The following is a 13,058-nucleotide window of genomic DNA, read 5'->3' as shown; positions in this document are numbered from 1 at the left end:
CGGCTGGACACCAGCGCCTATAGCAGATTGGACTTCTCCTGGTACAAGGATGGCAAGCAGCTGGGGTGGGCACACGCGGAACTGGCTTTCCCGGGCGTCCAGGTGGCTGATGGGGGAGAGTATCAGTGTGAGGTGCACAACACCCTAGGGAAATCCACCTCCCTGCCACTCTCCATCACTGTTGTGTGTAAGTACTAGGTGCATTTGACTCCATGTTACGCATTACATAGCCTGGGAATGGCTTAGAGTCCTCCATGCATCATGGCTGAACCCCGCACAGTCCTTCTGCAAGGCCAACCAAAATAAACAAGCTCCCAGCTCGTGCTCCAGCTGGGTCCGCTTTGTTGACCAAGATCCAGTATCTCTTTCCAGCGCACAGAATCATCTAGCGGCCGATTAACATTGCAAATCAGCCTGTCATCAGGCCAAGAAACACCCATTCAAATAACATACATTTGGTTGAAATTTAATATTTTTTAATCATCAGGAAAAATGTCTGGTTTGTCCCCCTCAAAATTAGCTCTTTGCCGGACTTTTCATTACATTTTTCACGTCAGTTTTTACCTACAGTGTTTTCAAAGAGCAATTCATGGGCAGTGGGTGAATGAGCTGTTGGGGGAGCCTAGCCGCCGGCCCCTCCCTCGCTGCCTGAGAACGACTCCTTCCCTTCCCCGCCGGAGCCCAGAGCCCTGGTGGGTGGGTGGGTGTGTTCCTGCTGCCTCCTGCTGGAGGAGCTGAGCCCTGCTCTGTATCTCTGTGTGTCTCTGCCCACCACCTGCGGCCGCCTGCCCCCCTGTGCACCCCGAGTCCCAGAGTGCCCCCAACCCTGGCGCCGGGCAGCGTGGCATGGCCCCAGCTCCAGCGGCCCAGCCCCTGGCCTCATGAGCACCGGCCCCAGCCTGCCTGCCCCAGCCTCTCAGTCTCGGAAGAGGGAAGGGAACTGGAAGCAGGCAGGAGGGAGTCTGGGGTCGGAGCGTGGGTGGGGCCACGCCTGGCTGGGGAGGCACAGCCTTCCCCGTCCTACGATACCCGCCGCCGATGGGGCAATTGTTGAAAATTATAATCAATTAAAGTTAAATAAACTTTTAAACAGAAAATACTGTGGGGGGGCGGAGGGAGATTGGCAAACTAAATTGTTTAGGTTTTTGGGAAACAGACAATTATGATGGCTGAACAGAACCATATTTAATCAAAATGCAGATAAAACAATGGATGAAAATTTGGAGGGAGTGTCTGATTCAAAGTTTAGAAAAGTTTCAAATACCAAATTCCCAAAACTTTTTGGGGCAAAAGTGGGGGAAACGGCTCCATTTTGTACCCAGCAAAACAGAAACACACATTTTTGTGATCATTCACATTTTTTCTTCCATTGGCCTGTGCAGCTGCCCGCACCAGGGGGCTCTGGTCTCACTTGGGGCAGGGTCTGTGTCTCGCTCTGAGTCTGTGATCTCAGCAGGGACAGGGACTGTCTCTGGTTGTGTGTCTGGGCAGCGTCCGGCACAATGGGGCCCTGATCTCAGCGGAGGCTTCTAGGTGCTATTGTAATAAGAGGAGATTGGAGGTTTTATGAACCTGGAAGAAACTCCAATGACCAATAAACACTTGGGAGGGAAATTCTCCTGGTTAAAAACCCAGCTTCCTTCCTGCCCCCTCCACTGAGACTGGTCTTCGTTGTCCCCCCTAGGACTATGCTGCTCCCTCAACCAGCTCCCACCTCCCCATCTCCCCTGTGCCCACCCCACTGCACCCTGCATGACACTGGAGCTAATGACCCTATTCTCCATCCCTGCCCCCCACAGACGGCAGTGACTGGTACCAGCTGAGCCCTGGCCCCATGGGAGGCTTTGGAGCAGGGGTCCTGCTGCTCTTCCTCCTGAGCAACCTCGGGGTTTATTGTCTGGCCAGGAGACTCCGCCAACGGAAAGAACTGGGGGGGAGTCAGCAAGGTAAGGGACCCCCCCTCCCCCGGGGTGGGAATTGGGGGAGGGGCAGGAAAAGGGGCTGCTCTGGCTGTATTGTGGAAAACTGGAGTGTGGGCGTGTGAAGGAAATCAACCCACTGCTCTGTGTGTGTGTGTGTGTGTGTGTGTGTGTGTGTGTGTGTGTGTGTGTGTGTGTGTGTGTGTGTGTGTGTGTGTGTGTGTCTCTGCCGCCCCCTGCTGGAGGGGCTGAGCCCTGCACTGTGTGTGGGAGGGTTGGAGGAAGCGGCTTGCTTTGTGGAGGGGCCAGAGGGGGGAAACGATTGATTTGAGGGCGCCCCCAAATCTTAGCACCCTAGGCAACCACCTAGTTTGCCTAAATGGTAGCACCGGCCCTGCCTCTTTCACACAATCTGTTTCTCTTTCTGTGTCCCCAGCAGGAAATCCCATGTGCCGGGGAGATTCCCTGCCCCTCGGACGATGCCGGCGACTATTATAACAGCCCCAAGGACTATTGTAACTGAGCACGGCCGAGATCCCTGCCTTCCGCACTCCCCTCCGCGCCGCCGCATCCTGGATCTCGATAAGAGTCCACCGCTCACGCCCCAGGCAGCGTTCACCCACCTCCATTAGCTGGGGAAACCCAGGAGAACCCAGGCATCCTGACTCCTACCCCTCCTCCCACCCCGCAGCAGAGCCCCAGGGCAGGCCCCACTTGGGCCACTGGATCTGGGCATTTCTGGGGCAGTTTAATTGTAGTGTCGATTTTCCAGGCTGCGTTGGCTTTCGGGAGGCAGCTCGGCCTAGCAGATAGAGAACAGAACTGGTAGGGAGGCAATGTGGAGTCTGCCTGCCCATGGGCAACTCACAGCCCTGCTCTGTGCCTCAGTTTCCCCATCTGTGCAAGAGGGGTAATGATCCTGCCCTCCTGTGTGTAGCACTTGGCGATCTCTGGCCGGAAAGCGCTAGACACGGGCAGGGTGTCGTTACCGACCCCACTGCTGTTTTCTTTCAGTTCCAGCCCCTTTCTCAGCTTTACCACAGTTTTCGTCAGGGAATTGCCTCTGTTTTGTTTCTTGTTATTGGATAATGAAGCGGTTTTACAAACCCATCAGCTTGGGTGACTGCTGCTGGACAGGGAGGGTTTGCCGAGGGCAGGGGGCTCCGAGGCTCGAAAGCTAAAGGAAAAAATGTCGCAGCAAGCAGCCTTCCAAAGCTTTTTTTTAGCAGATTGCGCAAGCGGGAGCTAATCACGCTCTCCGGTGGGGAATTAAAAAAAAAAAAAAAAAGCAGAAGCCCCTCCCCCCAGTGCCCCAAAAGAAGCAAGGTGCTACTTAAAGAAATGAATAGTCAATTACATACACAAAGAAGCCAATATACGCTTGCTGGGGGCGGCCTTGGCAGCTGGCCCCTACCCAGCTCCGGCTTCCGGCCTCCCTAGGGGGCGGAGTCTGGGGGCAGGGAGGCAGGACCACAGAAAGGGGCAGGGCCTTGTACTGAGGGGGAGAGCACCCCACAATTTTCTGTCTAGCCCCCCTTACCCACCCCACCCCCAGTGGGAAGCGGCTGGCACCCCCCAGGTCAGCCAATCACAGAATACAATCCCACTCATTCATGTACCAGGCTCTAGTTTACATCGAAAGTAGTTACTTGTCCGTACTCCTCCATTCTTCGCAATGAGGCTTGCCACCCACCCAGGGGTGCCAGACAGGGGGCCAGGATCCCCTCACTTTATACCTGCCATAAGGGGGAGCGATGGGGGAGGGGCAGAGAGGAGCAAGCGGGGGGGGGTGGGATCTTGGGCGAAAGAAGCGGCGTGAGGGCGGGGACTGAGGGTGAACGGGTGGCATGAGGGCGGGGTCTGAGGGGAAGAGGCAGGGTGGGGGCGGGGCCTGGGGGAAGGGGCGGTGCAGGATAGGCAGGAGAAGGCAAACGCAATGGCGGGAACTCGGGGGAAGGGCTGAGGTGAGGGTGGAGCCTCAGAGAAAGGGGCGGTGTGGGGGCGGGGCCTCAGGTGAAGGGGAGGGGAGTGGGCGGGGCGTCGGAGGAAGGGCCTGTGACAGGTTCAGTCACAGAGACCCCCTTGGGACTGTCACCTGATGTGCTGGAATTACCTCTGAGCCTGTTTTTTACAGCCAGTTTGGGACTCCAGAACCCTGCCTCGTTGAACCAGACACACTAGTCTGCAGCAACACAGACCCAGGTCTGATCCGCACCCCCAAAGCTGCAGACTTTAACCCAAAACTGCTTAGCAAGTTACCTATCTCCAGCACCGGTGCTGGACTTTGGGAGGACGCGTGTCTGGAAGTGCTGGTTCTCCTGCAGGCAGTATCCGGCTGGGGGGTCCTCGGTGGGGCACAGGACTTTTTGCGGTTCGGGTGTCGCTGGACAACCCTGGAGGAGGTGTTGGGTCTCCCGGGGGTGGGGTCTCGCTGTGGGATCTGGGGGCTGCGGGAGGCTCCTCCGTCGGCTGGATCTCGCCGGGCGGCCTGGGGGGCGGCGCCGGTTGCTCCTACGGCAGGGCGGTATCAGGTTACCTGTCAGGGAGCGCTGTCCCGGCTCCCATCCATGTAGTGCTGGATGGTCTCCATGAGGTTGCTGAGGCATCTGGTGAGGTTGCTGACTTGCGAGATGGCAGTAATCCCCCTCACGGCAGGGCCCAGCGTGGGGATTCTGGAGACAGGGCTGGCTCTTTTGGTGGCGCCGTCCTGTCGGTCGGTCCTCGAGACAGAGGTCGTGCTTCCCTCGACTGGCGGTTGGTTCCCCCTTACGCCTTGTGGCTCTGGGGCGCTGGCTGGCGTGCTGAAGCCAGAGTATCAGTGGGGGTCAGAGTTGGGACCCACAGGGTGTCAGCAGAATTGGTCGTCGCCATCGTGAGGGGTCCCTTGTATGTGGTTTGATGATACTTGCATTTCTTTTGAGTCTCAAAGGGTAGGTGGCAGCGGCTACACTGGAAGGCGATCAGCTTGCTGTGGGCTTTCCGAACGTGCTTGCTGAGGGCCCCGAGGGTCTGCACTTCACGGAAGAGAAAGCAGAAAGGGCAGAGGAGGAGGTCTGTAGGGATCAGGTACTGGAGGTAGGTGTAGTCCTCTTCCCCTTCCTTACCCTCTGTGGGGCGGACCTCTGTTGTGCCTGCAGACTCGCTGGGTGGTTCCTCTCAATCTGGCAGAGTAGCGAGCTTGTGCTTCCCCTTCTCCTCAACGCCCTAGCCCTGCACCACCTCTTACCCCAAGGCAACACCCCCACCCTGCCCCTTTTCCCCGATGCCCTGTCCTGCATTGCCCCTCCCCCGAGACTCCGCCCCTGCACCGCCTCTTCCCCCAAGGCAGGGCCAGATTAACTTTTTGTGGGCCCGGCGCCAAACATATTTGTGGGCCCCCATTGGGGAAGTAGGGCATGTGATGGGGTCGATCCGCAGAGCAAGGGGCCAGTTGGGGGACAATGAGGAGCAGCGGAGTGGCCCCACTCAGCCAGCACAAGGGCACTGTTTACAAACCCAAAACTGCTAGACGCACACTGGCCTGCCAGCCCTGCGCTGCCAGCGTTCCCCTTCTACACTGCCCCCAGCCCGGTGCCCGGCCCTTATGCCACTGCCCCCTCACCCAGAGACTTCCTCCACAGATCCCTATGCCCAGCACCCCCTGCCTAGAGACCCCTCTGGCTACAACTGCACAGCACCCTGCACACCATACCCCCTGCCCAGCTCCCCCACCCACAGATCCCCTCCTGTCCAGCACCCCCTTCACAGTCCCACCATCACAGCTGTACATGCCCCATATTCCGGAGGGAATTCTGCATCAAATTCTGTGCATCATATTTTAAAATTCTGATTTGTTTTTTAATAATAAATAAATGTGGAAGCTCCACCATGGCAGTGGGGAGCACAGGCCACTGGCTGCATGGAGATGGGAGATCACCCTGCAGCCTCCCCCACCCCCCTGGGACAGGGACTTGGCAGTGAGACTGAACCTGACCCTGACACAGCACAAGGGCCAGGCCTGCCACAGAAACACCCTGGGGCCCTGCCCCTTTTGGGCCAGGCTCCCCAGATGTGGGCAGGGAGGCTCAGCCCGGCAGCAGGATCCAAGTGCAGAGGGATTTAGTGTGAGGGATCCAGATGGGGGTAGGAGGGTTCTGTGGGGGGGGGTAAGAGGTCTGTAGGGAATTGGGGGAGGGGCAGGAAAAGGGTAAGAGGGTTCTGTGTGGGGGGGGTCTGGGTGCAGGCACCTCAGTGGGGGATCTGGATGCACAGGGAGGTGCCAGGTGCAGGGGCAATGGGAGTCTGCAGGGGGGACCAAGTGAAAGGGGTTGGAGCTCCGGGTGGGGTGGGGAGTCTGGGTGCAGGGGAGGTGGGGTTGTTGTACTTGAAGTACTGCACAGGATCTTTTCAGGGGGAATAAGGCAAATGCCACATTCATTGGTAACACATGCATCAATCAATACTGTATCATATGTGTAAGCAGAGTCCGGATGAGCTCTACCCTGACATCTGGTGGGGAATTATGGCGAGTGTGGAAAAGAACTCCAGGGGCTGATCTTGTTTGCATAGGCACACCCACCCGCCTGGCAAGAAACAACAGCAACTCAAAGTGGTTACTTTGGCTGGTGTGGGATCCCCAGTTTCTCTGTTATTGGGGCAGGAAGAATAAAGTTTTGTTACCCTGATTCTGTGAATCAAGGCCAGTGGAACTGTTGTATGACAGAAGGACTGAGTGAGTCCTTCCCCATTACCAAAGGAGCACTTGCTTGACAAGCAGCATGGGTTACACAACCCAGTGAGTTAAGAGAAAAAGGGAGAGGGATTTGTACCTGGTGGCATATGTCTTCTGGTGGTTTGAAACACCAATTGTACTAACTTCTTTTTCCATTGTTGAACATCAGAGCTAACTTTGATTCCATGAGAAATAAAGTTACAGTTTTCTGAGCTGACTTCACTTTAGGCCAATGGTGCACTAGCTCTGGGGCTCTCTTACTGCTAAGAGCTGAAGTCATAAAAGAGCTCAAGTTATTAAGAACTAAGATCACTGACTGCTGTGTTAATGAGGGGGGTAGCCTAAAGCTATATTGCTAAGCAGCTGGTGGACCAATTTGTGGGGATGACTGGAGAAGTGGTGTGGACCTTAGTGGGGTGGGTTGGAGCAACCCAAGGAACGGCTTGTGGGACAGCAGGAAGTGGACTGGCTCGAGTGAAGGCTGTGGTGGAACCCCATGGAGAGACGGCCGGCCTCGGATCATGTAAGGTGCTCTTTAACACCCTGCGTGCCCCCCCTCTTTTGCTGTGGGGCTGCACTGGCCAGGGACAGAGACTTTTGGATTTGTTGGACTTTTGGGACTTTGGGTGGTTGCTGGATCATCACCTCAGAACCACACAGAGTCAATTTTGACTCCAAAAGAAGACGTAGAGGAACAGCCTGCAATACCTTACAATCTACGCTCTTGTAAGGGTTACCAGAAGCAGACGACGACCTAAAGCAAGGCCCAAGAAGAAGCAGTAGTGAGCCTAGCGCCTGCTCCCTGGTGGATGTAAAACTGTGACTGCGGTTCCCTCAGTTGAGGTTGTCAGAACCAGCAGGGCCTTGCCTCCGACATGCGCCTCTGGTGGCGCCTGTTCCTCGGCTGCTGGTGTCTTAAGGTCTGGGGAGTCCACAATGACAATTCTTTTATCCAGCAGCAAGTGTGGATAGCTCAGACCCTTAATATTTCTAATTGCTGGGTTTGCCTCCACATCCCAGACCACTCTCAAGCTGGTGTTCCTGTCCTGGCAATCCCACTCAATTCCCCAGACCTCACTGGAGGACCTCGTCCGTTTAACAAAACATGGAACAGCAATGACACTTGGGAAGCAGTGGGAATAAATGTATCTAAATGGATAAGTGTGGTAGAGGGAAAAGGTCATTGGTGTTGGGTATGTAATGGGACAGGGTTGGATCTGGGAAAAAGCCGTTGCCTTCGGCATATTGTGGCCAATTGTGTATGGGATTATTCGAACAAAACTAAAGAGTGGTGGGCCAGGTATGGGGTTATGAATTTTTTCTTGACCTGGGATCAAACAGAAAAGTCAATCTCATGTTCCCCCTACAGTAACCTTAGTGAAAACAATACAATCTTTCAATGCCATGCAAATAACACCACTCCTCATAAGGAGAATTACCCTGTGCCCCTTTGGAGGATATTACTCCTTTGCAGGCACCTATGTGACAAATGGGTGCAACCGACCCTTCCCGGCCTTAATAGGCCATCATTGAGTTTGTGGGGCCAAAGCTTATAGTGCGTTACCAGCTAACTGGTCAGGTATCTGTTATCCCGCCCGACTCTTTCCAGTATTCCGAGTGCTAGGGTCCTTCCCACGAGAACGCCTCCGTAATTTCAGGCGAAGAAGAAGGGACTTACCAGATGCCCAATGGTATGCAAATAACATAAGCCCCTTAACCTGGGAAGAGGCCACTGGCGGTTCCCTTATCCCACTTGGGGGAGTAATACACCATGCAAAAAGGCTCCTGAGGTTACAAGCAGTAGTTGAAATAATGGCAAATGAAACCGGAGAGAGTTTAAGAGCCCTGGCCAAAGAAACAGGGGCGATCCGACAGATGGCCCTCCAAAACCTTCAAGCATTGGACATAGTGCTGGTGGCCAAAGGAGGGACCTGTGCTCTCACTGGAAAAGAATGTTGTGTGTTTATACCTGACGACACCAATGAGGTACTAGATCGCGTTAGCCACTTAGAACAAATCGTATATCTTCCCCATGAAGAGCCGAGTTCTTTATGGAAGTGGCTAAGTAACCTGTTCAATTTCTCTGGCATAGGAAACTGATTGTTTCAGGGAGCCCTGACTATCCTGTTTGGAATCCTAATGATTTTTGTATGTTTTCAGTTAATCTCCTGTTGTATACAGAATTGTGTACGGAATGCCACCCAGGTGACTGCCCCAAAACAGAGTGCTAATATGATGATTTTGAATATCGCTGATGAAGAAATGGATAAAGAACGGTTAATATGTGGAACCCAGTAATTGTTGGTCATAGCGTAGCTTGACCAAAAGGAGGGATTGTGAAAGTAGAATGAATTATATTTGTAAAAATAGAATGGGTTGAAGAAATGCTGTATGTACCTTTTTAAGCAGAAATAAGGAATGTTGAAATACAGGTGTCAGGAAAAGGAACATTAAGGCATAAACAATGAGTCTGCTTAAGCTAATGGTGGACCATTAGCCGGAGATCTGTAAAAGTTAGTAAGGAAATTGAATATGTATGTCTAGCCTCAGGTAAACTTGTCAGTTCTGCTTTCTTTGTCCTCTTGTTAAGTTCTCGCCCTTTTTATCTGTATAAAATAAGGTAGTGTGGGTCTTGCATGGTGCTCACATTATCTGAATGGATTAGCAGAGCGCTGTGCTAATAAACAGAGTGGTCTAAGAGTCTTGAATCTAACTTTGACAGGAGTTAGAGGTGGGATCCACAAAGGTACTTAGGTGGCTAAGTCCCATTTTTAAGCCCCACTGAGATCCACAAAACTCCCCTTTGACTGCTGCTTACCCCCGTACGTTCCTAAACTAATTCAGTGGCAAATCATGTGCAGAGGGAGTGCCCTGGGTGCCTACATTTCTGCCTGTGTGCATGTGCTGTGCTGCCTCACCGCAGGCGCTCAGACGCCATCTCCTGTCTGTGCTCCAGACTGATCCACAGACCAGGGAAGACAGGCATTTGTCCACCTCAATTGCATGCTGGGCCTGATCAGGTAGGCATGCCCAGAGGCTGCTTACTGGATTGGGCCCATTAGGTGAGTTAACACAACAGTTGCAGGTGGTGGAGGGAACCTTCCTTTATAATCTTTAGCTTAGTGGTTATGGATGGGATGTGGGAGACCCCCAGCTCAAGTCCCTCCTCTGCCTGATGAGGAGAAGGAATTTTAACAGGGATCTACATCGCTCAGGTGAGTGCTCTAATCACTAAGCTATAGTGTCATTTAACTTTGTCTAGCCCAATTAATATATAATGATTTAATTTAAGTTGAAAAACTTCAATAGAAGAGACTGAGGGAGCCCCAGATCAGGATATTCCATACCATAGTGATTAGGGTTCTCACCTCAGATGTGGCAGATCCCTGTTCAAATCCCTGCTTCCTCTCAGGTGGGGTAGGGTGCAGAGGGGGACTTGAATGGGTGGGGGGTTGTCTTCCACATCTTGGGTGAGTACGCTAACCACTAGGCTAAAGGTTATAAGAGAGCTGCTTTCTTTCTCCCATCCCACCCCAGCTGTTTTGTGTAAACTCATCTAAAAGTCCTGATCCAGTTGGTGGCATCTGAGCACACCTGTCAAATCAGGCCCATTCACCGCTTAGGTGGCCTAATGCCTTTCTTACCTCAGTTCATGGATCTCTAGCAGAGATAGGTGCTGAACTCTGAGAGAAGCGTGGGACTTAGGATACGCCCCTGTTGTCTGCATCTCCCGCTGGCTGGCTTAGGTGGCTCCTAGCATGCTGGCTTTGTAGATTGCATTCAAAGGTGCCTATCGCTTTGCCTAGTGGCCTAAAAGTCCCTTTTGTATATATTAGCCTATGTACCTAAATACCTCTGAGGATCTGGGCCAAACTCATTTCAATGTTGATGAGAGATAGCTGGCTGACTTGATATTTTATGGATCTAGTGCTGCAACCCCTACTCAGATCTGAATTGTACTTACGCTTGTGGGCCTGTGCGATGGGGTTTCTACCCCACACAAGGCCTGGAGATGAAGATTAGGCCAATTAGGCCTTAACATTTCCTGGCTTTCCTCCATGTGCAGCCTATAGGTAAATTGGCATAACTTACCCCTTCAGGCCTTGTTTGGCGATGAACACCGCATCACAGCCTGCTTGCATGAATCTGCACCACTCAGGAGTAAAAGATGCAAAACCCAGAGCTTTTATTTGAAAGGCTATTTATCAAAATCTTACATCTCACTATGAGGGGCTTACTTATGCCAGTGCTTTGTCTCTCATTCTGCACAGACTCAGCAATATTTCCCACTCTGATGTGCAGTGGATCTCCATAGCATGACGGGGGAGGGATAGCTCAGTAGTTTGAGCATTGGTCCTGCTTTGAGGAGGAGGTTGGCCTAGATGACCTCCTGAGGTCGCGTCCAACCCTGATATTCTATGATTCTGCATGCAAAACATCAACTGCCATCCAAGGGAGTTCCACTTGTGGAATGAATGCAGGTCCATAGCAACTGGGATCAATAGTGATTCAGACTGTTGGGGAGTTGGTTTGTAAAGCATGTTGGGAACCTCAGGTATGAAAAGCAACAAAGAGTCCCGTGGGACCTTATAGACGAGAGGGCTTCCAGATCAGCGCAGAACTGTATCATGTTCGTGCGGGTGGTGGGGCAAAAAGAGAGTCCCCGAGATAGGACAGTCGCTTCTGCCGAGTTAAGTGTGGAGCTGGATAAATTGACGATATTGCTGGGTGAGTTAGGGGTACCACTATTCTATCGTGGCCCCATGTGGCAGGTAGGATTTTAGACAGCTTACAGTCCTTTTTCCTTTGTAGAAAGGTGAAGTGTGTAATGTAGATCTCCTGTCTTCTTTTAGTAAAGTCTGTTTGTGTGGAGGGTTGGTTATTTATGAAAGTCTCCAGGTCGGAGAGCTCTTTTTTGATGTTTTCCTGTTTGCTGTTTGTACTCCTCCAGGTTTTTGTATGTTGCCATTGCTAATATCGGTCTTCTGTCCATTTATCCTTTTATGTAGGGACTGTCCAGTTTGGCCGATGTACATAGCAGAGGGGCATTGCTGGCACGTGATGGCGTATATGACATCGGTGGACGTGCAGGTGAATGAACTGGTGATGTTGTAGCTGATCTGGTTAGGTCCTGTGATGGTGTTGCTGGTGTAAATATGTGGGCAGAGTTGACATCGAACTTTGTTGCTGGTGAGAATATGCTTAATGTTGGTGGGTTGTCTGTGGGAAAGGACTGGGCTGCCTTCCAAGGTCTGTGAAAGCGAGGGATCATTGTCCAGGGTGGGTTGTAGATCACTGATGATGTGTTGGAGAGGTTTAAGCTGAGGACTGTAGGTGATGGCCAGTGGAGTTCTGTTGGCTTCTTTCTTGGGCTTGTCTTGCAGCAGGAGGCTTCTGGGTACACCTCTAACTCTGTTGATTTGTTTCCTTATTTCCTCATGCGGGTATCATAGTTTTGAGAATGCTTGGTGAAGATCTTGTAGGTGTTGGTCTCGGTCTCAGGGGTTGGAGCAAATGCGATTGTACCTCAGCGCTTGGCTGTAGATGATGGATCATGTGGTGTGTCCGGGATGGAAGCTGGAGGCAGGAAGGTAGGCATAGCGGTCGGTGGGTTCTCGGTGTAGGGTGGTGTTAATGTGACCATCACTTATTTGTACTGTGGCGTCTAGGAAGTGGACCTCCCGTGTAGATTGGTCCAGGCTGAGGTTGATGGTGGGGTGGAAGCTGTTGGAATCGTGGTCGAATTCTTCCAGAGTCTCCTTCCCATGAGTCCAGATGATGAAGATGTCATCAATGCAGCGTAGGTAGAGAAGGGGCGTGAGTGGACAAGAGCTGAGGAAGCGTTGTTCCAGGTCAGCCATAAAGATGTTGTCATATTGGGGTCATGCGGGTGCCCATAGCGGTGCCACTGGTCTGGAGGTATCTATTGTCACCAAATTTGAAATAATGGAAACAATATACAAAACCTGTGGCAGAACACTTCAACCTCCCTGGCCACACAATAGCAGATTTAAAGGTAGCCATCCTACAGCAAAGAAAAACTTCAGAACCACACTTCAAAGAGAAACTGCTGAGCTTCAGTTCATTTGCAAATTTGACACCGTCAGCTCAGGATTGAACAAAGACTGTGAATGGCTAGCCAACTACAAGAGCAGTTTCTCCTCCCTTGGTGTTCACACCTCAACTGCTAGAAGAGGGCCTCACCCTCCCTGATTGAACTAACCTCGTTATCTCTAGACTGATTCCTGCCTACATATTTATACCTGCCTTTGGAAATTTTTCACTATCAAAGAAACTGAGGAACCACCTGATCAGCATCCTATACAGCAAACAGGAAAACATCAAAAAAGAGCTCTCCAACCTGGAGACTTTCATAAATAACCAACCCTCCGCACAAAGACACTTTACTAACATAAGACAGGAGATCT

The 13,058-nt window shown here is 52.2% G+C and overlaps 1 long non-coding RNA gene across 1 annotated transcript in view; it reads right to left on the bottom strand.

The window, feature by feature from the left end:
* The window catches only part of LOC135976856 (uncharacterized), a 35,766-nt gene that overhangs the window by 11,881 nt on the left and 10,827 nt on the right, over positions 1-13,058 (bottom strand). The window lies entirely within an intron of this gene.

The sequence above is a fragment of the Chrysemys picta genome, chromosome 20 (genome assembly GCF_011386835.1).
Source record: "Chrysemys picta bellii isolate R12L10 chromosome 20, ASM1138683v2, whole genome shotgun sequence".
NCBI lineage: Eukaryota > Metazoa > Chordata > Testudines > Emydidae > Chrysemys > Chrysemys picta.
This window is presented reverse-complemented; position numbering and strand designations above follow the sequence as displayed.